Genomic DNA, 15,798 nt, shown 5'->3' with positions numbered 1-15,798 from the left:
AATCTGGGTATGAGAGGTGCTTTAAAGTGTTCACTTTTCTGTTATATGATCTATAATTATATAGCACTGTAGGGTGTAATGAAGGGGTGCAGCGAAACTAAGCTGTTAGAAGCACACCAGTGTAAATAGTTTGGCTGTTAAAAAAAAAAGGTAATGTTTGTAGAAGTAGTGAAGTCTCCATTACTACCAACTAATTGGTTTTTCACTTCATTTGAGTGAATGATTACCAGCTGTGTAAAAAGGCACATTGGTGTCAACTTCTACAACTAACTTTCCACTAAACCACTCTGAATTAGCCTCTAATGTATTTTGTTTAATGCCTGCTGGCTTCCAAAATCCTAAAAGACAGATTCATGTTGTGCAGTTTTAGTAGAGCTTTGATATTCAGTTAAAAAAAAACAATGCGTATTTGTACATCGTTAACATACAGTCAGGGTTTTCTCCAACAGCTGTGAATCATTGCACAACAAATATCCACAAAATGAAATAAGCCGAAAATGAGATGCAACTGTACACTCTCCCACAGCGCTCGTCTTTCTCATCCGTAATGAAATCATTCATTTATCCATACTGCAATTGTATCTGCATGGAAATGTTCCCAAGGTGGCTTAGTCACTCATTGAATTTAGCTGCTACCCATGCACCAGAATCTTATTGATCACCAAATTAAGGATTAAGCACAATTGCTGCCTCGCTCTCTGCAGTCATATTTTTTTTTTGCTCAATTTTTCAATATCTTTGTTTTCAGGTGTATGGAGGGGTGATGTGGGGGGTCGAAAATGAGAACAATGCATCCACTGGTTGCCAAAGACAATGTGCGCATTGGGGACTGAACATACTGAGATTCACAACACAAAAATAAACGTCTATTTCCTGTTTCTTCAGCAAAACTCCCCATTTACCTACTGCTAGATTTTATGTAACAAAGTCAGTAAAATTTATTTCTATAGTGCTTTTCACAGACATAGGTCACACAGTGCTGTACAAGGGCTTTTCAACATTCAAGGACAAAGTCAGAAGATGAGACGACTACCCAAACTCTGCATTGAAAAGTGTGAAGCACAGTACATCATGAAAAAACACAATACACAACCAGAATACACTATATATATGAATAAAATACAAATCTAGTTCAAACAGGTTAACCAATCACCTGTCTAAACGGGTATAGCTTTAGCTGGCTTTAAAAGAAACCCCAAGTCAGCAGATCACCAGGGTGCAGGCAGAGCATTCCATAATTTAGGTGCTATAGCCTCAAAAACTTGATCACAACGGGTCTTAAAGATCCAATCCAGTGACTAAGATCATCTGAGTATCTAGTCTTGAGGATTGCAGATTGTAATGAGCTGAAAACTTCTCCTGGTTAGGATTCCTTCAGTGTTCATTGTTCAAGAGGTTTATACCATGAGGCAAATTATCCACAAATGTCTATTCTTCTCCAGAACAAACAAACTGTGTGATTTAACATTGTTCAGCATGTCATTGACGGCACTTGCCCAGCACCTGCAAATGTGTGCTCACCTTTTTTCTATGATAATTTAAGATCCAGACGTTTAGGAGGTTTTTACCAGGAGCCAAATTATATGCAGAGGTCCCTTCTTCTCCAAAACAAATGCACCCAGTTATTTGAACTAGTTTGCTAATGTGTTCCTACCTTATTTCTGATCTAGGCTTTCAGGAGGTTTTTACCTTGAGCTGAAGTATCTGCAGAAGTCTCCTCCTCTTCAAAACAAATTGAACCGGTGATTTAAACAGATAATGAATAAAGCAGTTTCATGTTACAAATCCAATATTGTTTGGTATGTCCGCTAGGCTGTGTGCTCATATTTTTTTCTGTGATAATTTAAGATCCAGACATTTAGGAGGTTTTTACTAGAGGGAACTGCCCATTGGTTCGACAGCCCATTGGTTCGACATCCCATTGTTCCGACCATATTAAACTCATTGTTCCGAAGTCCGTTCCAAAATCATCATGATGCCCTGTGGTTAAGGTCTGGTTAGGTTTAGGCACAAAAACCACTTGGTTAGGGTCAGGAAAAGATCATGGTGTGGGTTAAAATGAAAAAGAAAGTGACAAACACATAAGCCGTGAGCCTGCTCCGCCTCAAGCCAGTCGCGGCGCACCATACGCCCGCCGCAAGCCGTTCAGCACCGCGGACAGTCGGACTAATGGGATGTCGAACCAATGGGTTGTCGAACCAATGACATGGACCCTTTACTAGGAGCCAAATTATATGCAGAGGTCTGTTCTTCTCCAAAACAAATGCACTCTGCACACAGCAGTAAAAATACTGAATAAAGCGGTTTCAAGTTTTTAAAAAAAATAAAAAAATCAGTGTTTTTGACACTCTTGTCGCAGAGAGGGTGTTACTATGATAGCCAACACAAAAATGCAACATGAATATCCATGTCTAGAGCCAATGTTTGGTCTTTCCATTCCTGGCTACTATGGAAACATGGCGGTGCAACATGGCGATCTCCACGGACAAGGACCTGCTTCCTATGCAGATATGAATGCCTCATTCTAAGGTACCAAAATTTGATGTGAAATTTGGTGATTATATACTAAGGAAAACACACTAATGGTATTGTATTTCTGGCATTTTATCCCCCTAAATCCTACACACTAGACCTTTAAGTGGAAGAAAACAAGATCTGGTCAGCTACTTAACATGGGTGTTGAAGGACAAGGAATAATGAAATATAACCCCTAAATGACGGAGGTTTGAGTGTGCAGCAAAGGAAAGAAGCCTGATACTTTGTATGATCACAGGGACAACCTTTTCTGGAGCAGTAATTGGAACCTTCATCTAAGCTGTAAAAAGTTTTCTGCAGTCCAGCCCTAATAGCGTCTAGGAACCTTGATAACCTAAAAAGCTCACTAGGTTTGTCTGAAGTTGAGTTGAATATCATCTGCATATAAATGACATGCAGTATAAAATGTGTTCATTATCTGTCCCAAGGGCTGCAAATATAAAGAGAATAAGAGAGGCCCCAGAACCAAGCCCTGCGGGACACCAAAAGACAGTAAAGAGGAATCAGACAAAAGGTCTCCAGCTGAGATAAAGATACTCTTCTCAGTGAGATAAGATGAAAACCAGTCTAATGTCATGCCTGATATGCCAACCCAATCACGTAACCTCTTAAATTTTCCATGAAGCTTAAATCAGTTTAAGTGTTGCCCTGCTTTGTGGAGAAAAAATGACATTTTATCCCATTTCAGTGTCAAAACTAGGGCTGAAGTTACTGCAATAATCACTTCAAAGTCCAAAACAACAGAACTGAAACTATTTTTAAAAATGCCCTCAATCACACATGGTTCCTATATCCTCAGATCAACATCCCTGTCATTTCCACAGACCAGAGTCAGTACCAGATGTAATCATTTCATCTACTGCTGCTTCCTGAATCAGGACCGTCCTCTTCAACCACCTCAGGAGAGGAACAGCATCCTCTCATAAATCTTGACTCAAAACCTATTCTCTCCTCTGTGCTGTTGGGGTGATTTCGCATCCCCACTCTCCTGCCTTGTCTCACAAAAAGGCCTGTGTAAGGTCTTTGCAGCAACTAAAATTTGAGTCATCTTGTGTTTTAGCCACTGCCTGAATACTCTAATGGAGCTCTCTGATCAGAATCATTATAACTGCACATGCTGATGTTGGTAGAAATAAAGATTAATTTGATTGTTAGCGATTTGCACAAAAAAAGGACAGCACACTAAATATTTGCTTCTAAACTATTTTTACTCATCTAGTGTTGTGTACTATCCCTTCAACTGTCTGTGGTTTGTTAATTAATGAAATGCTGTGTGTTCAGTACAGGTATTGTGGGATGTTTTAAAAGGTCCGCTTAAGCAAAGATGGTTTCAAAAGAAAAAAAAAAAGTCAAGCAGCGTCACAGTTATCATCTAATCACCAATTAAACAGTAATCACTGAAAGATAAACCTGTTGATAATGAAGACCAATAAATTAGGCATACATAATTAATGTATGTTTAATGAAATCGGCAGAAAATTGCATTGGCTCCTCAAACTGTGCTATGATAATGTGCAGTAATCCAGTTGCAACTGAATAATATTAACCCAGTATAGTCCCACCCCTCCTCCTTTATTAATACTCACAGTAACAACAACAACAACAACTCTCTCTAACACACACACACACACACACACACACACACACACACACACACACAGGAGCTGATTCTGCTGCTTTGAGTTCACTTTTTCAGACAATTCTCATGCATGACTGGTAAAAGCTGGCATGTTCAGACCCATTTTGGCATTGTTTCATCATGATATCATCATGAAATCAGTGGTAGTGAAGGAAATATCAAAAAGTAAAGGAAATATTTTGCAATACTAAACCACCAGAGCCAAATTCCCCATTGCTTTTAGTCAATAAATCAATAGAATCATGGCCCAGCACAAACTTCTGAGTGTTTAGAACACTTTTAGTTACCTGCAGCATAATTTCCCTGTATCACACTACTTACTAAATCTGTCTACATGACCAGAGGGGAGACTGTGTGTTTTGATAATTCATAGTTAGAAGCAAAATCAAGGTTTCACATTTTCCTCAAATGGCCTCCCCTGACTACTTACTGTTTAACAATTTAAAAGTAGATGATCACTTCTTTATGTGTTTTGCCCGACAAATGGTGTCATAAACACTCAGTATAGTGACACTCATGTGGAAGAATAAAGACAGGAAGAACACATAAGATGGAGTGTGCAGTGTAGAGAAAGAAACAAAGGGTCTCATTCATGAAACGTTAGTAGATTTGCACACAAAAAAAACCTTGGTGCTAAAAACCTACTCTGGATTCATGACTGCCACGGAAAACTCAGATTTGATTGTAGGCGCGCGTGTATCAATTATAAACTGACGATTTAAAATTATCCCGTTTGTCAGCAATTAGCATACGTCCCGACCCATGAAAAGCCAGTGACTACCATATATGGAGTTGATAATTACCATGGATAGGTGTATCCTATCGACCTGTGAACAAGGTGCAAAAAAAAGAAAGAGAATGAGAGAAAAAGAAAAACTTGTCCGACGCAGTCTCACTCTGACCTCTTCACATACTGACGTTCGGTCATGGACTTTCCATGTCCACAAAGTACCCTGTGACTTCTGGGACATCGTGTGAAATTCTGCCTGTTACATGCATTATCTTTGAAAATGAACTTCCATTTTCATATGAAATTTAACGTTTACATACAGTCTCTTTCAAAATAAATGCACTATAACACCGCAAATCAACGTTTCTTTTCGTTCAACAAAAAACACACGCAACAAAAGCACGGGTTAGGTTCAGGGGGTCCATGTCAATGGTCCGATAGCCCATTGGTCCAACATCCCATTAGTCCGACGGTCCGCGGTGCTGAACGGCTCCCGGCGGGCGTATTTCTGCCTTGATGGTGCGCCGCGACCGGCTCTGGGTCAGCTGGGAAAGGCTTGAGGGGAAGCAGGCTCACGGCTTATGTGTTTGCCACTTTTAACACACACCATGATTTTTTCCTGACCCTAACCAAGTGGTTTTTGTGCCTAAACCTAACCAGACCTTAACCACAGGGCATCATGATGATTGTGGAACAGACTTTGGAACAATGGGTTTAATATGGTCGGAACAATGGGCTGTCGGACCAATGGGCTGTCGGACCAATGGGCAGTTCCCAGGTTCAGGAAGTAAGAAAACGCTTTGGCTTTAGAATCTTTCGAGACGTGAACACCGCTCTCTTGGGTGAAAGTCTGTGTTTGTTGGACTTATCCAACACCCCTCCCGCCCGCCCTAGTCGGACTTTCGCTGCCTTAACTTTCGTCCTTGTCCCACTGCATTTCCCCTTGACGCACATTTAAACTATAACCGGCAACCAGCCGCATATCATGCCGATGTTTAGCCGACCTTTTTTCGTTAGTTTCTGAAGCCGCAAGTCACTGACTGCCCAAGCGCTGGATTTCAACAAGGATTTCAACAAGGTTGGAATGGAACTGGGCTCGAAGTTATTTTAGTTGAAGTGGGGTTGAGAAAAACATTTTATTTTCTTATTAGTAATGTGTCAGAGATAGGAAAATCTAAAGCTTGAAGGGAGGTAACAGATGCCGTTAACTCTGTGTCATCTGTTGTAAGAATCATCCAGAAAGTCATTGAGAGACCTCTCTGTCATTTTGCCCTAAGCATCAGCATTGTTTGTCACTGCTGTTAAATTAAACCACTATTAAAACATCTAAATGCAGACAGTCTAATGTTAAGTTTAACACCACGTAAGACAGTCTGGCGTAAAACCACACCGTCTCCCTCCAACTCCAGATTTGGGTTCACCAACTGCCCAGGGAGAGCAGAGACAGACGCCGAATTGCTTTCCCACGTCCACAAGTCTTATTAAACCAAAACTCAATTTGAAATAATGTTTATGTCTCCCATGTTGCATCTGTGATAAATTAAACAAAAATGGCATGCAGTTTAGGGCTGCGGTGCACAAAGAGGGTAGAGGGGGAATACGTTTTTCAGTTTTGTATTAAGTCGATTTAAATAACTCATTCACGTTTTTAAGAACCAAATGCCAACTAATTTAACTAAATGTCTTATTTCTAATCTCCTGTCATGTTTAACTTACATGCTTCATAGGCATCTGCATATTGTGAACATAGCAGAGAACAATACGAATCAAAATTGCAATTTCCAATAATGACAAGTAACATTTATGTGCAATATCTTATTTGCACAAGCACTACAAGCAGTGAGCTGTAGATTTTGTTAGTACCTATAAAAAAGGTCGGAGCTGAAAACATATTGATGAATGTCGAAATACACGTGAATTTCCTACAGCAAACAGTTTAAACACAAATTCCTTCATGAATTAGATCCAATATGTGTAAAAATATAGTGCGGTGCCCATTTCATTTGTACTGGAATGAAATGCAGATTCAATGCTCAATGTCCCCCTATGAAGAAGATGACATTTCAGCGTCTTATCCTCTTGTGACTTGGACACGCAATCAACAGGCAACTTGACTGTAAAACTGCCAAAAGACATGTTCCATTTAACGTCCCCTCCCCACACTCTGTAGAGAGAAATGAAACATTCTTAGTTCTCTAGCCTCTAGGTACCTTAATCTGGTCCTCCAGGGGCCAGTGTCCTGCAAATGTTTGATCCTCCTTGACGGTTAACAAGCCACACCTGGTCTGTATCTACTGTACTTGGCACCAAGTGGGACACATTAACTATCAAGGAGGATCAGAAGGAGGATCAAAAACCTGGAGGACACCAGCCCTCGAGGAGCAGAATTGAGTGTTTTGGCTGCAGGCCAAAGCAGGGGCTTGTCGTGAAGCCCAGCACTCCACTGACAGAAATGCTCTTCTAAGGTGGTCCTCTGTCACCTTGAATTGAAGGCCTTCATACTGCAGAGTAGAATGCAGTAGTGTCTAGTTTTTCAAGGTCTTGAGAGAAAATACACTGCAGGAACAGAAACTCTGGTGAACTTGAAGGCTTGGCACCAGACAGCCCTGCAGAGTCTGCTGCCTCTGTTTATTTCATGTCCTCTGTGAACCTCTGAGCTGTTTCACAGGACTAGATCCCCAAATGACATCTAAGAAATGTTATTCATGTAAGACATTTGGATGGGTGTAAAATTGTTGTAATTTCCAGGGCTGGAGTCAACCAAAGAAAATCGTGGTCGACTGAACTGCTACCTACTCTACAGACAATTGATTGGTCGAATGGAGAAAAAGAATGTGCATGTTATTTCTAGATTTACTAAATTGTGTGGTAGAGTGCACTTGGCCTGGTTGTGCTGTATGTCCACCAAAGCATTTCTTTCTAAGGCCAGCATATTTTTTTTAATTCTTTGCAATGGGAGCACCATGTATTTTCACTATGCTTCCAATGCAAGCAGTGCCACAAGGCTCTGAGGGACTATTCTGCATGTTTGGTGGCATTTTTCTGGTTGCCAAGAGTTGAAAAATGCTCAAACTTGGCTGTGCTCAACACCATCACTTTTCACCCATCTGTCCAATCACAATGGAAGAGGGGTAGCATAAATACTACCTGCTGAACAATAACAACAATGGAGGGGAAATGAATACTCTGGCCAGTAAACCAGTGAGTCCATCCCTATGTGTTTCTGCCTTCCCTCCACCCAGAGCAAGGACCAAAGCAAATACTCAATCTTGTGCCACCATTTTAAATTCCACTGATATTCCATATCATAGCAGCCAGACGCAACCAAAGGGTCCCAGTTAAAATAAAGCAGCACTTCCAAAGTACTTGGGTTTTCAGAAGAGTGCCTGGTGGTTTCAGCTGGAAGAAACCTTTGGTAGACACACAGTCATAAGAAAATAACCCAAGTGACCAATTACAATTTCTTCGCACAAGAGCATATTGACCAATCAATCGACCGGGAGGTGTCGGCCCGAGTAATTTCTGCAAAATATTACACAAGTGAGAGTAGACTTATTGAGGAAATTGCACAAGTGAGCGTTTTTTTTTTTTTTTTTTTTTATAAATAATTTTCTACTCATTTATTTAATTCTGATAATGGCAAGCCCTCAGCAGGCAGAATGAGTCAGCCGGAGGCAACTTTGTCATAGCTGGATTCAGTCGGTGTCTTATCCAGAAGCCAAGCCTCAGTGTTAATGAACATACTCTGAAGTCTCTGCTCAGAGTTGGCTGAAGGACAGTCATGTTTTTATGAGCTATGGTGTTAAAAAATCCAAGCCAGAGGACAAACAAGCAAACATCAGTGTCATGAAATAGTACATTTTGAAGCTACTGTGCTTGTGTTAAGGAAAAAAAAAAAGAGTCCAATTACAGCGTTAACAGTGTGATGTATGTGTTTATTCACAAAGTGAGCATGATCACTGGTATCAATGCCGAGCAGTTGTAGCTTTGTTTGGGTGATTACTGAAATCACTGATGGTAAAACTTCAGAGCCTGTGAAGAGAAAAAATAGGGACATTTTCCTCTAAGAAATTAGAAGAAGACATTTGCTGAATACTGGAAAAATGGGAAACATTTGCATAACTGGAGTCATTTGGAACAAAACAAATCCTCAAATGAACCAGATGTAATATTAGTGTTGTGTGTCAGACAAAGATTTGAGCTTTAATGGCACAAAACAACAATAGGAACTGTATTTCTCCAGGACAGAAGAATACAAGGAACTAAAAGTTTTAATTATGTTTGTGTCACTGAAAAATTAAACACTTAAAGACGTGGAAGTTAGGAGGCCAAGTGCTAATTCTATATAGGCTGAGTGACTGACTAATGCAGCTAAGACAGCTGTTAAAGTTATTTACAGGGGCCAGGTCAGGCTCAGAAGAGCTTTTAAGTTATTGTTTTTGTGTTTTTTTGTTTTTTTTGGTACATTAAGGCTAAAACAAAGTAATAAAAGAAGCAGTTTCAATCTAAAAACAAACTGCAATTCAGTATTTGAGTCAATATTAACATAACAAACACCGTCGATATTTTCTGAAGATATGACCCAGTTTTGAAAAAGGCAGATCAGTTTAACGAAATGGGAAAAAACATAAACTAAATCAAATGAAAAACTGTGTCAGAAATGCACCCAACCTCTGTTTGACCTTTATTTATGTTTTCAACTTTTAAAAGCATAGCCTTGTTATGAACCTTTTGTCAAAATGGAGTCCCCTTTTGACACATCAGCTTTTCTTTCTTTTAAAACTCCCTATTATGATCACTTACTGCTATTTACTCCTCTCTGTCTGCTCCCCACCTCACAGCATATCAGCTGCTGCTCTGCCACAGTCTCTGTACAGTGTAACATCATTTACATAACTGCACACACTACTGTAGGATGAGATTCAGCATCTCTAGACTACAGTGTAGACCTCTGTTTGCATACATCAAAACTACACTGCAAGTGTTACACAAGTGACATTTCAATGAGTGAAACATGTAAAACGCTAGCTGTGGCCATATAGTATAAGAATAACACCAATAACACTAATACATTTGATTAAAAAAAACCCTTTGTGTTATTTATAACTTTGGTCAGTGTGGTGCATCTGTTTTATGTACCACTCAAATTGGTATTTGATGCATTTCATGTACCGATTCTCTTTTACATTAGCAGACCTACCTACAGAAGTGGCTGGGCCCCAGGAGCGCTCCACTGATTAGACCCCTCCCGCCTGTTCTCACTCCCAACTGGTCAAACACTGCCGCTTTGTCAGTGGATGTCAGCATTAGACACCGATGCACTGAGAAAGTCTTTACAACAGTATGATACGCACCAGGCAGAGGCTATTTCTGATGCCTCCGGAAAAATGCTGTGGTATAAAGCGCAAGAAAGTCTATTTAGGGCGACTGGGAGACAAACATGTGACTTTCACTCGAGAACCTCATTTCCTGTGTGAAATCAAAAGTTAGTGGAGTTATTCTATTAATAACAGTGTAGTGTGCTAGTATGTGCAGCATGCTACACTAGTGTCACATGACAAGTACTTATTTTAAGCCAAGTCATAATGTTTTTCTCTAACCCTAATTGTGTGCTTTTGTTCCCTAAACCTAAAGATATATACATAAAAATTTGGTGTTTTACCTATGTTGTAAGATTATTTTGAAAAAGTCTTTATGCATATAACAAGTAGAAAACATACATTTCCTGTGAAAATGGAATTTTTGTATTAGTATCAGTAGAATTTTGAAAGGACACAATGTATGTAACAAGCATCAATTGAGTCGCCATTCATAAAGATAGGAGGCTACCTAGCGCATCATATTTTGACGTTTAGGTCCACTGACAAAGCAGAGTTGGGATAACAACAAGCCTTCCCCAACTCCCCTCTTACCAATGCATGCATGTGCTCTCTCTCTGTAAGAAGAGAAAAGATGTTCTTTATTAATCCCCAAGGGGACATTCAGTTTTCTCACTCTGTGGTCTTATACACACAGGCCTGGAATACACACACATGCAACAGTTCCTATGCATGTGGGATGTCAGAGCAGTTGGAGGGTTCAGCGCCTTGCTCCAGGGCAGTGCCCAGGAGGTAAACTGGCACCTCTCCAGCTACCAGTGCACACTACATATTTGGTCTGGATGGGGACTTGAGCTGCCGACCCTCCGGTTCCCAAACCAAGTCACTATGGACTCAAGTCAAGTTAAGATATGTAAATTTCATATGTAAATGTGGCCAACAAAATATGGCTCATACCAGGTTCAAGAGCGGGGGTTCTCATTATTTAAGAAAAACATATTATTAAGTAATGGGGAATATATTGGTTAAAAGTAGAATTTGGTTATATTTCCTAATGAATGAACATGATTATTGCTGCCCTCTGACTGTGGGCCCACTAGCGGCTGGGCCCCCAAAAATCCCCCCCGCCCCCCCTTATGGACAGCCCTGTGCACTATGTGAGTGCTCTATTGAAAAAGGATATATAAATATATATATATATATATATAAATAAAACAGCAACAATGAAGCATGGTCGTAGCCTAGATTTTAGAATTGCTGAGGACATTAGTCAGAGTCCATCCAACTGACCCTATGGACACCAAAAAGAACATCTCGAGTTTTGTTTTGTAATTTATTCCCCTCATCTGAACTTCCCTCACTAAGCAGTACTAAGTTACAAAATCATTTCCAGTGACTTAATTAAATTAAAAAACATTTTATTTGCCATCATGAAGGTTTAAATGCAGTTTTAGGCCGTCACCGTGCTGCCAGGCAGAATACTGAATCCTTCATTTTATTCTAATTTATTGGCCTAAAAGTAATCAAATTAAATGTAAACTTCCCACGGCTGCAAAAAAGAAAACACAAATTCCACATTAGGCTGATGACAGAAAAAGGGAGGTAACCAGCTGTCTCTTTTGCAAACATTTATGTTTATGATCTTGTGAAAACTGTAAAGCTCACTCCAGCTACAGGCCGGTACTAATATGAAATTTCAGTTCCTTTGCAGATTCAGTTTGACTGGTTAACTTTGAAGTGCTGCTCAAATGAAGAATTGAAAGATGAATCAACCCATCCCTGGAGTCTTCTCTAAGTACTGTCTGACTCCCTGCCAATTAATAACCCAGCACAATTTTCTGCAGAGACATATTTCATGTGTATGAATCACTCCCGAAATTACTGTGGGGACCTGCTGATAGTTTAGCTCCTCAAGACTGCAAAAACAGGCCGCAGCAAGAAAAACCTGGAGTCTCATCAGCAAGACGAGAACTTTTACATTTCTTTCATATTTATTAAATTTAGACCCAAAAACCAATTTTTTTATTACTGGGGTCAGTTAAGCATGACATTTCTTATTAATCATATTAAATGATATCAAGTTTTAACTGGTGCGAAGGACGTTTTATTCCTTTCCTAGCAGCTATTTCATTGGCTGCAACCTCCAACAGTCAGGATCGCTCAGCGCAGGCCATCTGGTCAAGGGCTTCACCAACAGATGCATTATTTTTCAAGTCAATACCTCCACATCCCAGAAAGTCCTGCTTTGAAAGAAGACTAATTTCGTTATCAATCCATGCAGGTAATGATCTCATTAATTCACTGTTGATTCATTTTCAGCTGAGTGGATATTAACCTTTTGCCAGTAATCATTAATTTTCTGTGGGAGAGGTGTGGTATGTTGTGATTGGAGCTACATAAACAAAACAATTAATAGGCTCCCGACGTTAGAGGTCCTTCATGATGTCCAGCTGACTTCTTACACTCAAATGATCGATTTATTGACCCCCTCCCTCGCGCCAACCACCAACAGAACTGCTCTAATCTCTCACCTCACACCGAGTGTGTTTTGCCCCAGAAGTGACAAGGGGGATTATTTGTGTTGTTTTGTGTAGCCATGCATGTATTTAGAGGACAATTATCATGCTCTGAATACTCACAACTTTGCAGCAGGCAATCAGGGATTACCACACAGCACCTGGTCACCGCCTCCCAGTTTGCCTCAGACTAAATGCACTGACACTAATAGCACTATTATTGATCATTTAAAAGTTAAAAAGTTTTAATTAACTGATTTATTGTTCTAAAAATTGTCCCCAATGTGTATATAATCTGCATACAGTATGTGGACAGGGTCTGACAGACCAATCTTGTGCCTCAGGCCACATCTGTTTTAATAGTATTTTATATTCTCACATTAATACCTTGTTTTTTTAATCAGAATTATTATAGCAACCAATCTTTCAGGTATTTACCTCAGCCTTGTTATTTTATATATGTACTCTATACTAACACTATCATTCAAAACTCTGCAGTTCAGATATTAACCAGAACAGAGAGGAGAAAGCCAGCCTGAGCTGCTCTGCACTGGCTTCCTGCTACATTTAGAATTGATTTTAAGGTCCTCCTCATGGGCCCTACATGGGCTGGGACCGAGCTACATTGCTAACTCCCTTTGCCTCCAAGAACACTGCAGTCATCTGCTGCTGGTTTGTTGGAGGTTCCCAGCAACAGCCGGAAGAAGCAGCCTTTGTCAGTAAACCTCCAAAGCTATGGAACACACGACCAACAGACATCAGGGAAGCTAGCTCTCTAAATGTTTTTAAAAGAAAGCTAAAGATGTATCTGTTCACTTTAGCCTTTAACTAGGTCTGACTTTCCTAAAACAGGTCTGACACTCTTTCTTTTTACGCTTCTACTTTCTGTTTACACTTCCTGCTGCCACAACTCCATGTTCTAAACTGTTTTAAATGTCCTTTTCCATTGAAATGCCTGCCTTGTTTTATGTCCATTATGTCTATTATCATGTGAAGCACTCAGTGCTTCTACTGCCCTTCTTGTAAAGCCCTTTGTGCTGCATTTCTTGTATGAACGGAGCTATATAAATAAAGTTTATTATGATTATATCATAGGAAACATTTTCAAAGAGGGATTAGGATTTTTAAAGGCCTAACCAGTGTTAATTTGGTAAACAAAAAACTTTGGACACTAAGTATTCATTGAGGTCTTTTTATTTCATGGCAAAATTGGCATGACAATGTAATGAAAAAATATTGAAAATTACAGCAAAATCTCCATTCATTCTGCCCTGACAAGTCATGCAGGGCTCACACTACGCAACATTTTTGTCTGTTGCGACAGTCACTATGCCGGAGTAGGCAATTGTATTATTTGCAGTAGTCATAAAACCATGCTGTGACTTGGCTGACAGACATGACAGACTACACGTTGGTCCATGATCAATCATCACTGGTTGTCTTTCATGATGTGCGTGATGTCATTGTGGTATTCTTGTCATATCTTTATTGTTATAGCTATTATTTCGGTCACTGTGTCTGTTCATGTGCCAGCTGAAATGTTATTGTAGTAATGTAAAGCGTCAGCAGATGGCAGGGGCTATATTTGAAGTACCACATGCAAACTATGCAAGTCACTGAATCTTCCACAACAAGTTCCTGCAAATGTTTCACAATAACAGCCTGTTTAGAAAGTGAAGGGATCCTCTCAACTGAAATTTTATGGGGCTTTTAATTTTAAACGGATACAGGAAGTGTTGCGTTTGAAATGACGGCACAATGCATTAAATTTATCAAGGCAAACGGGAGCGGATAAAAGTAAAAATAGAAAAATACAAAGGGATTAATAAATAACGGCCCGTTTGTAATGTAGTCTGTTTCAAATGAAGCTGGTAGCCTCTGCAGTTGTGGTGAGTAGAAGCTTCTCCACCTTATTCATTATGAAGAAGTTACATTCTTGTAACTTTTAGCCTGATGCTAATGGCAGTACTCACGGGGTTGCTAAAGTGCCTCTGCTGTTTCATGCCATCACTTTTTCCTTTTTTATTCTGGCGTAGTAACATCCCTGGAGGAAATATCAAAAAAGGTTGGGGTGTTGTCGCCATACAAGTGTCCACTGCAGCAGATCGCTCTGTGTTTCTATTGGTCAAAGTGACGGCTGTGACGGGAGAAGTCATGAACGACAAAAAGAAAATCAAACATGCTAGACTTTCTGTCGAGACATTGTGAGGCCTCCAAGACGTGGGGTCGGTTGTGGTCTACTATGACACACTACACAAGATGAAATGATGGATTATCATGTAAGACACTCATTGTCATTCTTGATCCGAGCTGTCATCATATGACGCTGCGTCTGGCTATAATTGGGCCGATATCATGTAGTGTGTACCCGGCATAAAGAAGAGACAATGTTGTTGGCTCTGTTTGTACTGACAACCTAAGTTAAGATCGCAGTAGCCATCTTGAAACATTGGTTGTTTGTCACGTTAGCGATTAGTTTGCCTTGCTCCATTAAGACACTACTAAATTTAACAGCATGAGCTTCTAAACCTCTTAAAAATTATGTATAATTTCTTGCAACTCAAAACCACACACTAATTCATTCAGCAAACATACAGCATCACTGGGTTTTAATTTGGGAGCGTGCCTATGTTCCCACAGCTCTGTTAACACAGCCCTATGTTCCCACAGCCCTGTGTTCCCACAGCTCTATGTTCCCACAGCTCTATGTTCCCACATTTCCTTTTTCATAACTTTGTATCAGATTTTATCCCCCTTTCTCCCAATTTGGTAGCCAATTACATCCAACCTATTATCCCCCCTAACCCTAACCCTAACCCTTGTGGGAGGATAGGGCTTAAATTGAAGGGAAATGTAGGAACACAAGACCTAATTTTGAAAATGTCCTAGAAATGTGGGGACATAGGGCCTAATTTTCAGTGAAAAAAAAAAATCTTAGAAATGTGGGAACATAGGGCCTAATTTTCAGTGGAAAAAAAAAATCTTAGAAATGTGGGAACATAGGGCTGTGGGAACATAGGGCTGAATTTTCAGTGAAAAAAAAAATCTTAGAAATGTGGG

At 39.9% G+C, this 15,798-nt stretch overlaps 1 protein-coding gene across 1 annotated transcript in view; it reads right to left on the bottom strand.

The window, feature by feature from the left end:
- Window positions 1-2,611: 2,611 nt before the first annotated feature.
- galr2b (galanin receptor 2b) overlaps window positions 2,612-15,798 on the bottom strand; it is a 383,467-nt gene continuing 370,280 nt past the window's right edge. The window contains exon 4 of the transcript XR_007571621.1: window positions 2,612-2,632. The gene's annotated coding sequence lies outside the window, so the exon portion shown is untranslated. The remainder of the gene's footprint in view (window positions 2,633-15,798) is intronic.

The sequence above is a fragment of the Epinephelus moara genome, chromosome 18 (assembly GCF_006386435.1).
Source record: "Epinephelus moara isolate mb chromosome 18, YSFRI_EMoa_1.0, whole genome shotgun sequence".
Classification (NCBI taxonomy): Eukaryota; Metazoa; Chordata; class Actinopteri; order Perciformes; family Serranidae; genus Epinephelus; species Epinephelus moara.
Note: the sequence above shows the minus strand (reverse complement) of the source record. Positions and strands in the feature narration are given on the sequence as shown.